General features: G+C 37.9%; 1 protein-coding gene across 7 annotated transcripts in view; it reads right to left on the reverse strand.

The window, feature by feature from the left end:
- Positions 1-18,906, reverse strand: part of CBFA2T2 (CBFA2/RUNX1 partner transcriptional co-repressor 2) — a 181,425-nt gene that overhangs the window by 70,955 nt on the left and 91,564 nt on the right. Inside the window, exon 2 of one of the 7 annotated variants that reach the window (XM_082432177.1) lies at positions 272-393. The exons of the other annotated variants lie outside the window; for them this stretch is intronic. The gene's annotated coding sequence lies outside the window, so the exon portion shown is untranslated. The remainder of the gene's footprint in view (positions 1-271; positions 394-18,906) is intronic. 7 annotated transcript variants of the gene reach the window in all.

Here is an 18,906-nt window from a genome sequence, read left to right on the forward strand (position 1 = left end):
GTTCTGGAGAGCTAGGCTCAGTTACCCATGTCCACCTTCTATCTATCAAAGCCTTTTTAGGACAATACCATTCACAGGGAAAATATGAGTAAGACAACAAAGGAAGACAGAAAAAAGAACATGGCAAGAAAGGTGTTACTTTCCTACACTGGAATATGAAAAAGAGTATAGCTGATTTTTATGGACCTGCTCTTTTTGGTATACTAGTTTGGCTGTCGTAACGAAGTATCATAGACTAGGTGGCTTAAATAACAGAGATTTATTTTCTCACAATTCTGGAAGCTAGAAGTCTGAGGTGTTGTCAGGGTTGGTTTCTTCTGGAGCCTTTCTTGTTGACTTGTAAGTAGCTTTCTTCTCCCTGTGTCTTCACATGGTCTTCCCCTCTGAAGATACCTGTGTCCAAATTCCCTTTGTATAACAACATCAGTCATATTGGATTAGGGCCAACCCTAGTGACCTCAGTTGAACTTACCTCCTTACCTTTAAGGATTACCTCCTTAAAGACCCTACCTCCGAATTCATTCACATTCTGAAGTACTGAGGGTTAGGACTTCAACATATACATTTTTAGGAGACATAATTCTGCCCTATAATAGTGAAGATGGGAAGGGATGAAAAACATACTTAGGTTAAGGAGGTTGAGCAGCTTTTCCTGAACCGAATTTTAGTATTCTCTCATTCATTCATTTGAAAATAGCTGAATATCTACAAGGTTTCCTACTGCTGAGGATAGAGCTCAAGGAGTAATTCTGAGGTTTTTAGCCTGAGCAACTGCAAGGATGGCGTTGCTATTTACTGAGATGGGGGAAAATGTGAAAGATGGGGGGGTGGGGGGTATAGTTTGAGATCAGGACAAAGTTTGAAATGCCTAGTAGATATTCAAATGGGGATGCTACACAGGCAGCTGGATATAAAAGTCTGAAGATGAGGCCTGTGGCGGGAAAGTTGTCAATTGTTGATACATAGATGCTATTTAAAGCTTGAAACTGGATATATTAGAGGAAGTGAGTATAGAGTAGAGGTTCAAGGACTGATCTTTAAGTACTCTAATTTGGGGGATCACACAAGATAAGAAGAAACTAAAAAAGTAGACTGGGGCTTCCCTGGTGGCGCAGTGGTTGAGAATCTGCCTGCCAATGCAGGGGACACGGGTTCGAGCCCTGGTCTGGGAAGATCCCACGTGCCGCGGAGCAGCTGGGCCCGTGAGCCACAACTACTGAGCCTGCGCGTCTGGAGCCTGTGCTCCGCTACAAGAGGCCGCGACAGTGAGAGGCCCGCACACCGCGATGAAGAGTGGCCCCCGCTCACCACAACTAGAGAAAGCCCTCGCACAGAAACGAAGACCCAACACAGCAAAAATTAATTAATTAATTAATTAATTAAAAAATAAATAAATTTATAAAAAAGGAGACTGAAAACGAGCAGCACTATGTCAAGTCGTTACAATATGCAGTACACCTTAAACTTATACAGAGCTGTATGTTGACTATATTTCAATAAAAATGAAAGGAGGGACTTCCCTGGTGGTGCAGTGGTTAAGAATCCGCCTGCCAATGCAGGGACACGGGTTCGAGTCCTGGACCAGGAAGATCCCACATGCCACGGAGCAACTAAGCCCGTGCCCCACAACTACTGAGCGTGCACTCTAGAGCCCATGAGCCACAACTACTGAGCCTGAGAGCCACAACTACTGAAGCCCATGCGCCTAGAGCCCATGCTCCGCAACAAGAGAAGCCACTGCAATGAGAAGCCCGCGCACCACAACGAAGAATAGTCCCGCTCGCCGCAACTAGAGAAAGCCTGCATGCAGCAATGAAGTCCCAACACAGCTAAAAATAAATATATAAATAATTTTTAAAAAGAGAAGAAAATAAAGAAAAAAAGAAAGAAAATGAGCAGCCAGGGAAATTGGAAAAAAACAGAAGCCAAGTAAAGAGTATAATCTTCCAAACTGCAGGCATTGTGAATTTCAAAATTAAATATACAATTATTCATATAGGAATACATTCTAGCTGTTTAGGTTATTATAGAGATTAGACCTATGATTAAGAAAATACCTCTCAATAAACAAGTGGAACCTTATCAAACTTACAAGCTTTTCCACAGCAAAGGAAACCATAAACAAAACAAAAAGACAACCTACAGAATGGGAGAAAATATTTGCAAATGATGCAACCGACAAGGGATTAATTTCCAAAATAGACAAACAGCTCATACAACTTGACAACAAAAAAAACAAACAACCCAACCGAAAAATGGGCAGAAGACCTAAAGAGACATTCTCCAAAGAAGAAATACAGATGGCCAATAGGTATATGAGAAGATGCTCAACATTGCTAATTATTAGAGAAATGCAAATCAAAACTACGATGAGGTATCACCTCACACCGGTCAGAATGGCCATCATTAAGAAGTCTACAAATAACAGATGCTGGAGAGGGTGTGGAGAAAAGGGAACCCTCCTACACTGTTGGTGGGAATGTAAATTGGTGCAGCCACTGTGGAGAACAGTATGGAGGTTCCTCAGAAAACTAAAAATAGAATTACCAAATGATCCAGCAATCCCACTCCTGGGCATATATCCAGACAAAACTATAATTCAAAAAGATACATGCACCCCTATGCCCACAGCAGCACTATTCACAATAGCCAAGACATGGAAACAACCTAAATGTCCACTGACAGATGAATGGATAAAGAAGATGTGGTACATATATACAATGGAATACTACTCAGCCATAAAAAAAGAACCAAATAATGCCATTTGCTGCAACATGGATGCAACTAGAGATTATCATACTAAGTGAAGTAAGTCAGAAAGAGAAAGACAAATACCATATGATATCACTTACATGTGGAATCTGAAATATGACACAAATGAACCTATCTATGAAACAGAATCAGGGACATAGCGAATAGACTGGTGGTTGCCAAGGGGGAAGGGGTTGGGAGAGGGCTGGATTGGGAATTTGAGATTAGCAGATGCAAACTGGTATAGAATGGATAAACAATAAGGTCTTACTGTATAGCACAGGAAACTACAGTCAATATCCTGTGATAAACCATAATGGAAAAGAAAAAGAAAAAGAATGTATATATATATGTATAACTGAGTCACTTTGCTGTACAGCAGTAATTACCACAACACTGTAATTCAACTATACTTCAATAACAAAATAAATTTAAAAAAAGAAAATACCTTGCAAAACCAAGTATTTTAAAACTTTGGCTTTGTCAAAGCATCAACAAGCAAGAATATAATTACAAAGAAGGTTAGAACAAATATATTATTTGTGGCAAAGGATACAAAAGCATTTAAGAGACTGCACACAACTCTCCCTCCAGAACTTAACTGGGACAAGTCAAGCACAATGGCTAAAGGCTTTAGGACAGATAAAACAGTTAATATATAATCTTGCTTCCTCTCCCAATTTAAGACTATCTCTTAGTTGAAACAGAATATATAGTAAAGATGAAAAGGCTAGTTTGTAGCAAAAGATAAGAAGAAAAGGGCAGTTTGACAAACGGACCAAATTCCAAACCAGCTGGAAATTTAAGTCCTTAAAGAGTAGAAGGCAGGCTATTGTAGAAGAAAGAAGTAGGCATGAAACTAGATGATTTGACTTTGAATCTTGATTGTTCTGCCAATTTATCAGCTTTGGGACCTTGCACAAGTCACTCCAGAGTCCTGCTTTCCTCATCTGTAACATGGGAGGAAGGGAGGTGTTGAAAGGCCAATAAAGTAACAACTAAGAAAGTGCTCTGTTACACTATTCAAGTACCAGATATTATTAGACAGCTATCTATCAGGAGTGTATTAACAATCATTATACCACTATATGTTGAAAGTAACTAAAGGGTCTCTTCCAATGCTGATGATTTTAGTATTTAAAGATATGTTGTAATTGCCTGCCAACTTCAAAACTGTGTTGATAACCTTAATGCAAGTTAAAAGCAGCAGCAACACAGCTGACTTGATAATGTAAATAGGGAAAAGTGAAAAATGGATTGTTTCTTCCCAGATCCAACAAATGTTTATTTGGAATAATATAGTTATCTATTCTAACTGCACACCATCTGCTTCAAGTCTCCACCAAGTTAATATTTCTCACATGAACAGAATAACTTAAAATTACATTTGATTAGCATCTTGCCTTGAGGTGAATGTTACCCCTACTACAATCTAAATCTCAACCTCTTAATATTGTGTGGCAATTACTGCCCTGGCCAAACACATGCAGCCAAACTCAGGTTAACTCGGAGAACTGAGACTGTCAGAGAACAAGCCAACTCCAGTCTTCTCAGTTACATAAAATCCTTCTTACATGTTTTTTTCTGGAGACAGGGAGAAATAATGAATTTCTCACGCAGCTAATTAATGGCTTTCCCAAGATTCAAACCCAGGTGTCTCTGGTTCCACCTGCTGATGCATCTGTGCTACAATTTCTCTGGGACACAGAATGTTCTAAAACAATATACCAGTAAATCCTGACAGGTCAACTCTAAAATATATCACAATATATTACTTATCCCATCTCCACTGTTCTACTTTAGCTCAAGCCACGTCATCTCTCACCTCTACTACTGCAACTGTCTCCTAACTATTCTTTTTCCTTCTGCTTTTGTCCCTTCCAATCCATTCTCCATGTAACAGCCAAAGTGCTGATTCTTTTAGATCTTGTCACAGATCTATTTAAACTCTTCTAATGGCTTCCCACTGTTCTTACAATAAAATACAAACTCTACCTTGGCTTAGACGCAATGATCTACCCAGAAGTTCTCAAAGTGTGTTCTGGAAACCCTTGGAGGTTCTAAAGGGTCAAAGCCATTATCATCATTATCATCATCATTATCATCACCACAGGTTATCTGCCTTCTTTATTCTTACTCCTTTATGAGTACACAGTGGCTTTTTCCAGTAACGACTTGATGAATGATACTATAAGAGACTTGATGCAGAAGCAGACATGAGAATCCAGTTATCTTCCATTAAGCTGGTCATTAAAGAGGCTTGCAAAACTATTGAACAGACACAAGGACTCAGAGGCAAAGAATATACAAATCAATTTTCACTGCAAAGTAAAGGAGCTGTTACAGTGGAGGATTACTGGACTGAATGTCAATATTATGACATAGTATGAGTGTGTTTCATGTTTGGTAATTGCAATCATTGTTGCTTTTGTTGTGGTCATCCATGTACAATGCTTGGTGTCAGTCTATTTATCTCTTGTAAAAATAAAATACAGTGTGTGTGTGTGAAAAAAAAAAAAAAAAAAAAAAAAAAAAACAAAACTAAATAGTGATTTCCCCCAGCACACACCCAAGGCACCTCTACGTTATGTTCAAGCTTTTCTTTCTACTACCAAACAGATCAACACAGGTAAGCAGAAACAATCTAATAGTTCTGTCACAATTCCACACACCAGGACTCTTTGAAAGCCAATCTATTTTGGTAAAATCCCAACTTCTTTCTTTGCTGTGAGCTTGTTTTATAATAAATAAACATTTAAAACAAAAAAAAAAAAAAAAAAAAAAAAAAACTATTGAACAGAGCCACTCTTCTATTGCTTTGAAAGGTATTTTTCATAAAAATCTTGTTTATATTAACATGTAATGGGATTATTTTAAGGGAATATTTTAAAAATCTATTCTAATTTCTGATGGGAGTGTGTATCTTCCATAAAAAAAAAATGTTCTTTGGGGATCCTTAACAATTTTTAGAGTGGAAAGAGATCCTGAAACCAAAGAATTTGAGAACTGCTGAGCTACCCCATGCCTATCTGTCCAATCTCATGTCCTCCTGTCCTGCCCTTGCTATGCATTAGCTATGATGATCTTCTTTCTACTTCTCAAGTGCCCTGAGAACTCCCACTTCAATGCCTTAACTCAGGCTATTCCTTTGGCCTAGAATTGGTTTCCCCCAAGTTGTTGAATGGCTTACTCCTTATCATTCAGATGTCAGCACAGATGTCCTCAGAGGGAGCTTCCCTAAGTTACTCTTTACTCTCCCTACCAGATCATCCCATGACCATTATTTTCTTCACTGCACTTATTACCATTGCACCAATCAAGCAAGTATTTAGTTTGCTTGATTGATCCCATCTTTGGGGAAATAAAGGCCTTTTCTATTTCTTTACCATATCTCCAGCGCCTAGAGTAGGCAACACCAAATAACAATAATCAAAAGTGACACAGCCCCCAAGCTTGGCTGGACTTGAATTATCTTCTCTCACACCTCCCCATTTCCAGTGAGTCAGCCATAACCTTGTTACTTCTACATCTTCATACCCATCTTCAACCCTCTCTCTCTACCCTCAAGAGCCACTGCCTTAGATTAGTCTCTCATTTCTCTAACTGGACTCTCTCTGGGATTCAACCTATTCTGCACTTTCCTACCAGGTACCTATTTCATTAAGAATCCCCATTCTCTGTTGTGTTTTGTTCCTCAGACTGGCCTTCGTGGCTCTCAGTCACTAAACTCTGATACTCACCAGCAACCATTCTCATGAACAGTTCTATATCCCTATCCCAATTAGGAGGTTCTCCTGTAAGTCATGGTCATTCTGTCTCCATTTCCTCAAACTCCTTCCTCCTTCTCTAGATACATTAAAATCTTCCCCAATGCTTTTGTTCCCATTTGTTGGTCCTGTTTTCATCATCTGTCACCATGCCTAGGACACTACCAAGCAAGAGTAGTGGTTTCATAATAACTGTTAGCTGATGAAGGGTGGGGGACATAAAAGGTAATTATGCTATTTAGTTTCGTTGTGTTACTAGCACAAGTATAAGCAAGTTATGCTTACTCTAATTCTAGGCCAGAGACTGTCCTATTAATCTTGAAAATTCATACCAGTTTACTTGACACTAGGGAGACAAAGCAAGTATGAAGATAGAGCTATATAACCCCATCAGTATCACTTTAAAAAAAAAATCACTCCTCAAAAATACAAGTACTATTAATGTATCATCACATTTAATGAAGACAGTGTAATGTTATATTAAATCATGAAACCATTAATTGTGTTAACTATAAAGAAGCTGAATGTCTATGTTTTTAAATTGCTGGGAAATATCACAGACTAATGCAGACAACAAATCTTTCATTCATATAACTCTCTTCTCCATAGGCCTTTCCATCCCAAAGATGCTATGTTTCTCCAGATTCATCCTCCCCCAAATATACACAGCTGTTACTCTTTTCAGACTGAAAAATATTAAATTTTAAAAGCTGTCAACTTTTGCTATTTTTTTTTTTTTTTTTTTATAGATTTATTTATTTATTTATTTATTTTTGGCTGTGTTGGGTCTTCATTTCTGTGCAAGGGCTTTCTCTAGTTGCGGCAAGCGGGGGCCACTCTTCATCGCGGTGCGCGGGCCTCTCACTATCGCGGCCTCTCTTGTTGCGGAGCACGGGCTCCAGACGCGCAGGCTCAGTAGTTGTGGCTCACGGGCCCAGTCGCTCCGCGGCATGTGGGATCCTCCCAGACCAAGGCTCGAACCCGCGTCCCCCGCACTGGCAGGCAGACCCCCAACCACTGCGCCACCAGGGAAGCCCCTACTTTTGCTATTTTAATTATATTTTATTAAGTAATAATGTTTGTCCAATGCAAAGACATATGTGCCCAGTCCCATCTTCCAAACAGTAAAGTAACCACCAAGTTAACTGTAACTTTAAAAGTTTTTTTTTCTAATCACATTACCATGCTCAGTTAACTTGGATGTACAAATATTTTTCTTTTCTGTACATATTTATTCTACAAACTTTAAAAAGCGCTTTCCAATGCTAGGGCTCCACTTGGTTCCATGTCACTTAATATTTGAAAAATTGATTCATGTTTCCCCTGTCTGAAGACATCAGTTTCTGCCTTGGGGTAGACAACCACAAAAACTGCAGACCTAGGAGTACCAGGGATCAAAGATCAAGCTCTCTTCCAAGATGAGAAGCCCCTGGACAACCTCCCTGACTGGCTGACACCCAGCTTGTGTGAGGTAACTTTGAGCGCTTTATAAACAAGGAAACAGACGTTTCAGGAGGAACTATTCTATCAAAGAGCTAGAGAAGTAGCAGAGCCTCAATTTGAATCCTGATCTGTAAGAATCCAGAGACCTTGTTTTTTCTATCACTGTATCATCTTCCTACATCAGCAAATACAACACCTACCATTGCTGGATAATGAAGAAGTAGTTCTTGGCAATGGTCACTAACTGGTAATAGTTCTGTCTTCTGGAGTCTTACCATCGTTAAATATTTGAAGAAAACTATCTCATCATGACGAATCAAAAGACTAGTGTTTGTGCAAACCCACTAAACCTTATGTTCCTGCTGCACACAGAGAAGCCAAGAAAAAAATGGAGCTCTATGTGTTTGATTCAATCTGGTTTCTAACAGTTCACTTATTAAACCCTCTTTCTGAGGTAACAAAGACTTTAAAACAATAACAAAAACAAACTAGCTTAGAGTTTGATGATTTCTTTTAACTACTTTCTGGAAGCTCTCTGTGGGCAAGACAATGGGATTACAGATATTTTTGAGTTTATGAGCAAATGTGCTCCTGAGTCATGTCAAAATATGCACTAAATTTTAATTATTAGAGAAAGCCTCTGGTGAATCCATGTGTAAGGCAATGATTCCTTCCATACATTATACAACTTAGCACAAATTCACATGTTTTCTAAGTGTAGGTTTTTGCATAGGATTTCATAATATAGAGCTGTATTGCCCAATGTGGTGGCCATTAGCCACATGTAGCTAATGAGTGCTAGAAATGTGGCTGATCTAGACTGAGATGGGCTGTAAGTAAAACAATGCTTTTGAAGATTTAGTACTAAAAAAGCTATTGTAGGGAATTCCCTGGTGGTCCAGTGGTTAGACTCCATGCTTTCACTGCCGAGGGCCTGGGTTCAATCCCTGGTTAGGGGACTAAGATCCCACAAGCCATGTGGTGTGGCCAAAATAAATAAATTAAAAATTAAAAGCAAATGTAAAATATCTCAAGAGTTTTTATAATGACTGTATGTTAAAATGATCTTTTAGACATAGTATATTAACTTAAATATATCATTAAAAGTAATTTCATGTTTCTTTTCTTTATTTTAATAAAGCCACAAGAAAATTTTACATACGTGCCCCCTATTATAAGCCTACGTGGCGTGCATTATATTTCATTTGGACAGCTCTGATGTAGAAATATGACACAGTAATAGAAAAAACATGGTGTCTACATTCAGACAGATCTGTATTCAAATTGAGGCTCTGCTACTTTTCTAACTCCTTAATAATAGGAATAGTTCCTCCTGAAAAGTTTGTTTCCTTGTTTATAAAATGCAGTGAATACTGTCCAGCTGCTAGGGTTGCTGTTGACAAGCAAATGAAATAAAAATAGAAAAATCGAGGAGGAACCAAGATGGCGGAGTAGAAGGACGTGCTCTCACTCCCTCCTGTGAGAACACCAGAATCACAACTAGCTGCTGGACAATCATTGACAGGAAGACACTGGAACTCAACAAAAAAGATACCCCACATCCAAAGACAAAGGAGAAGCCACAATGAGACGGTAGGAGGGGTGCAATCACAGTAAAATCAAATCCCATAACTGCTGGGTGGGTGACTCACAGACCGGAGAACACTTATACCACGCAAGTCTACCCACCGGAGTGAAGGTTCTGAGCCCCACGTCAGGCTTCCCAACCTGGGGGTCCGGCAACAGGAGGAGGAATTCCTAGAGAATCAGACTTTGAAGGCTAGTGGGATTTGACTGCAGGATTTCAACAGGACTGGGGGAAACAGAGACCCCACTCTTGGAGGGCACACACAAAGTAGTGTGTGCACTGGGACCCAGGGGAAGGAGCAGTGACACCGGGGGGAGACTGAACCAGACCTACCTGCTAGTGTTGGAGGGTCTCCTGCAGAGGCGAGGGTGGCTCTGTTTCACCGCTGGGACAAGGACACTGGCACCAGAAGTTCTGGGAAGTACTCCTTGGCGAGAGCCCTCCCACAGTCTGTCATTTGCCCCACCAAAGAGCCCAGGTAGGCTCCAGCATTGGGTTGCCTCAGGCCAAACAACCAACAGGGAGGTAACCCAACCCCACCAATCAGCAGTCAAGCGGATTAAAGTTTTACTGAGCTCTGCCCACCAGAGCAACAGTCAGCTCTACCCACCAGCTGTCCCTCCCATCAAGCCTCTTAGATAGCCTCATCCACCAGAGGGCAGACAGCAGAAGCAAGAAGAACTACAGTCCTGCAGCCTGTGGAACAAAAACCACATTCACAGAAACACAGACAAGATGAAAAGGCAGAGGGCTACGTACCAGATGAAGGAACAAGATAAAACCCCAGAAAAACAACTAAATGAAGTGGAGATAGGCAACGTTCCAGAAAAAGAATTCAGAATAATGATAGTGAAGATGATCCAGGACCTCGGAAAAAGAATGGAGGCAAAGATCGAGAAGATGCAAGAAATGTTTAACAAAGACCTAGAAGAATTAAAGAACACACAGACAGAGATGAACAATACAATAACTGAAATGAAAACTACACTACAAGGAATCAATAGAATAACTGAGACAAAAGAATGGATAAGTGACCTGGAAGACAGAATGGTGGAATTCACTGCTGTGGATCAGACTAAAGAAAAAAGAATGAAAAGAAACGAAGACAGCCTAAGAGACCTCTGGGACAACATTAAACACAACAACATTCACATTATAGGGATCCCAGAAGGAGAAGAGAGAGAAAAAGGACCAGAGAAAATATCTGAAGAGATTATGGTTGAAAACTTCCCAAACACGGGAAAGGAAATAGCCACCCAAGTCCAGGAAGCGCAGAGAGTCCCATATGGGATAAATGCAAGGAGAAACACGCCGAGACACACAGTAATCAAATTGGCAAAAATTAAAGACAAAGAAAAATTATTGAAAGCAGCAAGGGAAAAATGACAAATAACATACAAGGGAACTCGCATAAGGTTAACAGCTGATTTCTCAGCAGAAACTCTACAAGCCAGAAGGGAGTGGCATGATATACTTAAAGTGATGAAAGGGAAGAACCTACAACCAAGATTACTCTACCCGGCAAGGATCTCATTCAGATTCGATGGAGAAATCAAAAGCTTTACAGACAAGCAAAAGCTATGAGAATTCAGCACCACCAAACCAGCTCTACAACAAATGCTAAAGGAACTTCTCTAAGTGGGAAACACAAGAGAAGAAAAGGATCTACAAAAACAAACCCAAAACAATTAAGAAAATGGTCATAGGAACATACATATCGATAATTACCTTAAACGTGAATGGATTAAATGCCCCAACCAAAAGACACAGGCTTGCTGAATGGATACAAAAACAACACCCATATATATGCTGTCTATAAGAGACCCACTTCAGACCTAGGGACACACACAGACTGAAAGTGAGGGGATGGAAAAAGATATTCCATGCAAATGGAAATCAAAAGAAAGCTGGAGTAGCAATACTCATATCAGATAAAATAGACTTTAAAATAAAGAATGTTACAAGAGACAAGGAAGGACACTACATAATGATCAAGGGATCAATCCAAGAAGAAGATATAACAATTATAAATATATATGCACCCAACATAGGAGCACCTCAATACATAAGGCAACTGCTAACAGCTATAAAAGAGGAAATCGACAGTAACACAATAATAGTGGGGGACTTTAACACTTCACTTACACCAACGGACAGATCATCCAAAATGAAAATAAATAAGGAAACAGAAGCTATAAATGACACAATAGACCAGATAGATTTAATTGATATTTATAGGACATTCCATCCGAAAACAGCAGATTACACTTTCTTTTCAAGTGCACACGGAACGTTCTCCAGGATAGATCACATCTTGGGTCACAAATCAAGCCTCAGTAAATTTAAGAAAATTGAAATCATATCCAGCATCTTTTCTGACCACAACGCTATGAGATTAGAAATGAATTACAGGGAAAAAACCGTAAAAAACACAAACACATGGAGGCTAAACAGTACGTTACTAAATACCCAAGAAATCACTGAAGAAATCAAAGAGGAAATCAAAAAATACCTAGAGACAAATGACAATGAAAACACGATGATCCAAAACCTATGGGATGCAGCAAAAGCAGTTCTAAGAGGGAAGTTTACAGCTATACAAGCCTACCTCAAGAAACAAGAAAAATCTCAAGTAAACAATCTAACCTTACACCTAAAGGAACTAGAGAAAGAAGAACAAACAAAACCCAAAGTTAGCAGAAGGAAAGAAATCATAAAGATCAGAGCAGAAATAAATGAAATAGAAACAAAGAAAACAATAGCAAAGATCAATAAAACTAAAAGCTGGTTCTTGGAGAAGATAAACAAAATTGATAAACCATTAGCCTGACTCATCAAGTAAAAGAGGAAGAGGACTCAAATCAATAAAATAAGAAATGAAAAAGGAGAAGTTACAACAGACACCACAGAAATACAAAGCATCCTAAGGGACTACTACAAGCAACTCTATGCCAATAAAATGGACAACCTGGAAGAAATGGACAAATTCTTAGAAAGGTATAACCTTCCAAGACTGAACCAGGAAGAAATAGAAAATATGAACAGACCAATCACAAGTAATGAAATTGAAACTGTGATTAAAAATCTTCCAACAAACAAAACTCCAGGACCAGATGGCTTCACAGGTGAATTCTATCAAACATTTAGAGAAGAGCTAACACCCATCCTTCTCAAACTCTTCCAAAAAATTGCAGAGGAAGGAACACTCCCAAACTCATTCTATGAGGTCACCATCACCCTGATACCAAAACCAGACAAAGATACTACAGAAAAAGAAAATTACAGACCAATATCACTGATGAATATATATGCAAAAATCCTCAACAAAAGACTAGCAAACAGAGTCCAACAACACATTAAAAGGATCATACACCATGATCAAATGGGATTTATCCCAGGGATGCAAGGATTCTTCAATATACGCAAATCAATCAATGTGATACACCATATTAACAAACTAAAGAATAAAAACCATATGATCACCTCAATAGATGCAGAAGAAGCTTTTGACAAAATTCAACACCCATTTATGATAAAAACTCTCCAGAAAGTGGGCATAGAGGGAACCTACCTCAACATAATAAAGGCCATATACGACAAAACCACAGCAAACATCATTCTCAATGGTGAAACACTGAAAGCATTTCCTCTGAGATCAGGAACCAGACAAGGATGTCCACTCTCACCACTATTATTCAACATAGTTTTGGAAGTCCTAGCCATGGCAATCAGAAAGGAAAAAGAAATAAAAGGAATACAAATTGGAAAAGAAAAACTGTCACTGTTTGCAGATGACATGATACTATACATAGAGAATCCTAAAAATGCCACCAGAAAACTACTAGAGCTAATCAATGAATTTGGTAAAGTTGCAGGATACAAAATTAATGCACAGAAATCTCTTGCGTTCCTATATACTAATGATGAAAAATCTGAAAGAGAAATTATGGAAACATTCCCATTTACCACTGCAACAAAAAGAAAATAATACCTAGGAATAAACCTACCTAGGGAGACAAAAGACCTGTATGTAGAAAACTATAAGACACTGATGAAAGAAATTAAAGACGATACGAACAGATGGAGAGATATACCATGGGCGATTGGGATTGACATGTATACACTGATGTGTATAAAATTGATGCCTAATAAGAACCTGCAGTATAAAAAAACAAACAAAACAACTAATACTAAACTTTCATTGGGTTATTTGTATGGAAATATGTTAATATAAATGTTTCAGACATTACATGAAATTTCTAAAAATCTTATATTTGTATTTGTATGGAAATATGTATGGAAATATGTTAATATAAATGTTTCAGACATTAAAAAAAAAAAAAGACACTGATGAAAGAAATTAAAGATGATACCAACAGATGGAGAGATATACCATGTTCTTGGATTGGAAGTATCAATACTGTGAAAATGACTATACTACCCAAAGCAATCCACAGATTCAATGCAATCCCTATCAAATTACCAGTGGCATTTTTTACAGAACTAGAACAAATCATCTTAAAATTTGTATGGAGACACAAAAGACCCCGAATAGCCAAAGCAGTCTTGAGGGAAAAAAACGGAGCTGGAGGAATCAGACTCCCTGACTTCACACTATACTACAAAGCTACAGTAATCAAGACAATATGGTACTGGCACAAAAACAGAAACATAGATCAATGGAACAAGATAGAAAGCCCAGAGATAAATCCACACACCTATGGTCAACTAATCTATGACAAAGGAGGCAAAGATATACAATGGAGAAAAGACAGTCTCTTCAATAAGTGGTGCTGGGAAAACTGGACAGCTACATGCAAAAGAATGAAATTAGAACACTCCCTAACACCAAACACAAAAACTCAAAATGGATTAGAGACCTAAATGTAAGACTGGACATTATAAAACTCTTAGAGGAAAAGACAGGAAGAACACTCTTTGACATAAATCACAGCAAGATCTTTTTTGATCCACCTCCTAGAGTAATGGAAATAAAAACAAAAATAAACAAGTGGGACCTAATGAAACTTCAAAGCTTTTGCACAGCAAAAGAAACCATAAACAAGACGAAAAGACAACCCTCAGAATGGGAGAAAATATTTGCAAACAAATCAACAGACAAAGGATTAATCTCCAAAATATATAAACAGCTCATGCAGCTCAATATTAAAAAAAACAAACAAACCAATCCAAAAATGGGCAGAAGACCTAAATAGACATTTCTCCAAAAAAGACATACAGATGGCCAAGAAGCACATGAAAAGCTGCTCAACATCACTGATTATTAGAGAAATGCAAATCAAAACTCCAATGAGGTATCACCTCACACCAGTTAGAATGGGCATCATCAGAAAATCTACAAACAACAAATGCTGGAGAGACTGTGGAGAAAAGGGAACCTTCTTGCACTGTTGGTGGGAATGTAAATTGATACAGCCATTATGGAGAACAGTATGGAGGTTCCTTAAGAAACTGAAAATAGAATTACCATATGACCCAGCAGTCCCAGTACTGGGCATATACCCAGAGAAAACCATAATTCAAAAAGACACATGCACCCCAATGTTCACTGCAGCACTATTTACAATAGCCACGTCATGGAAGCAACCTAAATGCCCATCGACAGACGAATGGATAAAGAAGTTGTGGTACATATATACAATGGAATATTACTCAGCCATAAAAAGGAACGAAATTGAGTCATTTGTTGAGTCGTGGATGGACCTAGAGACTGTCATACAGAGTGAAGTAAGTCAGAAAGAGAAAAACAAATATCGTATATTAACGCATGTATGTGGAACCTAGAAAAATCGTACAGATGAACCGGTTTGCAGGGCAGAAGTTGAGACACAGATGTAGAGAACAAACGTATGGACACCAAGGGGGGAGAACCGCGGTGGGGTGGGGATGGTGGTGTGATGAATTGGGCGATTGGGATTGACATGTATACACTGATGTGTTTAAAACTGATGACTAATAAGAACCTGCAGGGGACACGGGTTCGAGCCCTGGTCTGGGAAGATCCCACATGCCGCGGAGCAACTAGGCCAGTGAGCCACAACTACTGAGCCTGCGCGTCTGGAGCCTGTGCTCCGCAACAAGAGAGGCCGGGACAGTGAAAGGTCTGCGCACCGCGATGAAGAGTGGCCCCCGCTTGCCGCAACTAGAGAAAGCCCTCGCACAGAAACGAAGACCCAACACAGCCAAAAATAAATAAATAAATAAATAAATTTATTAAAAAAAAAAAAGAACCTGCAGTATAAAACAAACAAACAAACAAACAAAAACAACTAATACTAAACTTTTTTTGGGTTATTTGTATGGGAATATGTTAATATAAATGTTTCCGACATTACATGAAATTTCTAAAAATCTTATATGTTCGGTATAATGTTGTAAGTCATAATTCTAGTTATTACTTTAAAATGTATATCTCAGAAATAACTAAAAAAAGGAAAAAAATAGAAAAATCTAGCATAAACCCCACGCCACAGAGACAAATTCATTTCAAGAGAAATCTGGATAACGATGACCTCACAGTGTTTGGGTTGATCAATTAAGGGTAGGACAGTTTTGGGAATTCCCTGGTTTGATCCCTGGTGTGGGGACTAGGATCTCACATGCCATGCAGTGGTGCAGCCAAAAAAAAAAAAACACAAAGGTAGGATAGTTTTGGTTTATTGTTCCCTTTCAGAAGGTAAGTTCAAAATAAAGAGAATTCATGTAAGCGATCATTTTATGGGCTTAAATCTTTGAAAAATGTAATAAGATGCATATGCAAACAAGATGCTTCATTATGATGCATTTAGCAGAAATGGTATCAGACTAATAGCCCCACAACAGATAAAGACTAAAAGGGGTGTTTCTTCAGCCTCCTTGTGCTCTTTGTGCCTGGGCATTCAACTTCCAACCCTGGATCTATATTAGATTCATTCATTTGTGCATCTCTCACAGCCCCAAGCTGTCCTCTGTTCTTCTTCACTATCTTTAAGTTTTCAGCTCTAATTAAAGCCATACATTTTGTATTTACACTCTTTAAGTTTTCATCAACCACTAACTTGCTTTTTATTTGTTTTTATTAGAAATAGGCCTTCAGTTTAATCAAACACTTTTTTATGAGGGGAAGGGACCTATTTATAGAAATGGGTTTTTTTTTTTTTCCTCCTTTAAGTGCCTTAATGTTGAACCATACCTGCATTATGGAATCACTTGCTTGATTAGGGTGTATTGTATTACTCTTAAATACAGTTTTATTCTTTATAATAAACCAAGGAATAAAGAAACAGATAATGCACTATAAGTCTTTCAAAGAGGCCAGAAATAAAGGAGCAAGAAAGAAATATGAACTGAATGGCAATGGTAATTTTTAAAAATATATGTATATTTGTTTATTCACAACTAAATGTCCACTGAAATTACTGACAATACTTCAAAATGTTCACTTTCTCTTCTATAACTTCATCATTTTAATTAACACATGCAAAGCTAAAACACAGACCAAAAATGCATATTTTACATTAAAATACTAACAACAACAAAAAGAGTTGTGTCTATATGCCTACACTGAATTATAAGTTTCAATCTTCCCTTTCAATGGGAAGACTGAATCATTCACTCTAAATTCCTAACTTCATCACTATCAAAATTTCTAATGTAATTTAAACTATGTGAATGAAACAATGTTTGGAACAAATAGTCCAGATGTGAGCATCTGCCTCTCATTTGCCTTGGGACAGAAATGTTGAGTTAAGATTAATGGCTTTAAATGCCAAAACAGCCAAGACATGACAAGTTAAAATGAAATACATGTAAAATAATTCAACTTTTGGTCTTGGAAACATCTAAGATGTTTTCCATACAGGTCCACTTAAGAGAATGTAATTAAAACTAATTTCAATCAACAAAGGCAAGGAGTATTAATTACAGTTTAGTAGTGAAGTTTAGATTTAGGTACAGACAATTCTAGGAGACTCTACTATATACTTTTAGGAAGCTAGCAATCAAGTACATAGCTTCCAAACTAAGATAATCCTGAATTTCTGTGCCCTAATTACGAACCTTCTAAGGAAAAGAAAAATTAAGAGTCAAAATACATACCTCTGTGGGGACAGGACTCTTTCCTGATTCAGAGCTGCTTTTCTATTTTTCCCTCTCTATATGAGTCCCTATGTCAAAGTACTTTTGATTTTAGAAACTCTTGACCATGAAGGATCTTAAGATTTTATCTATTTTGAATTCATGCCCAATGTAAGAATCTGCTATAAGATACGAATGACTTTCATGAATCCAGTCTCTGCTTAAAACCTTCAGAGAAAGATATGATGAGCAGGTTCCATTACTTGGCAAAGAACCAATATCATTAGGAACCTCAGTTTACTCATCTTTAAAATAAACGATAAAAATAATAATAATTAATCGCAATATTGATAGGATTACATGAGCATATACTGGCAGTCCTTTTGCACAATGTAAAGCACCATACCCATTAATTAGTAGCTACCTTTCTAGGGAAGTGGGGCAAATAATCAAATAGAGACTGATATGGAAAGAAGGACAAAAGAATTAAATCTATATTTCAATGATTAACCATGAAGAGTAATCATGCTTTTCTTCTATTGTTAAGCTTTTCTTCTAAAGTTAACTTTCAATTTGCCACAGCCAAGGTTTTAATATCAATTTCTCCACATTTCTTCAGCCAGTCCTCCATCACTCTGCCAAAGCATAATAAAATGGGATAGTGAATTTTGGGAGAAAATACTGATGTATTTCCAGTTCAAACTGTAAGGCTATCTGGACTATCTATATGCTTGTTACCTTCCATTAGTTCCAGTATCTGATTATTAATGTACTGGGAAGAAAAAGCACAGAAATAAACATATTTCAAAGTATCAACATTCAGTTAGTGGGGTTAAAAAATGACTTCTCTGCCAGAAAAACGTTCATACCGTTTGACTGTGTGACCTCACTCCTGGGAATTTGTTCTTAAGAAAATAACTCAAGGGAAAAAGCAATTTATGCCACAAAGGAATGGTTAATTAAATGATGGAACTGCATGTCAATGTGAACTGTGAAGGCATTAAAAATTATAATTATGAAGATCATTCAACACTTGGGAAATGCATACAGTACAAAACTATGTGGGGGGGGGAAGCCTCCTACAAAAATTATATATGCAGTATGATTACAATTATTTATTAAAAAATTGATACACATGGTCACAGTATGGAAAGGAACATAAAAATGAAACAGAAGATATGGTGGAGCTAGCAGGTAAATGCCAATTTCCTTGAATTCTTTTGGAACATTGCTTATAAAATATTATCATTTGCTCTCTCACTAGATCTTCTTTTCTACAGA

Source organism: Balaenoptera physalus (genome assembly GCF_965194825.1).
Source record: "Balaenoptera physalus genome assembly, chromosome: 16".
Classification (NCBI taxonomy): Eukaryota; Metazoa; Chordata; class Mammalia; order Artiodactyla; family Balaenopteridae; genus Balaenoptera; species Balaenoptera physalus.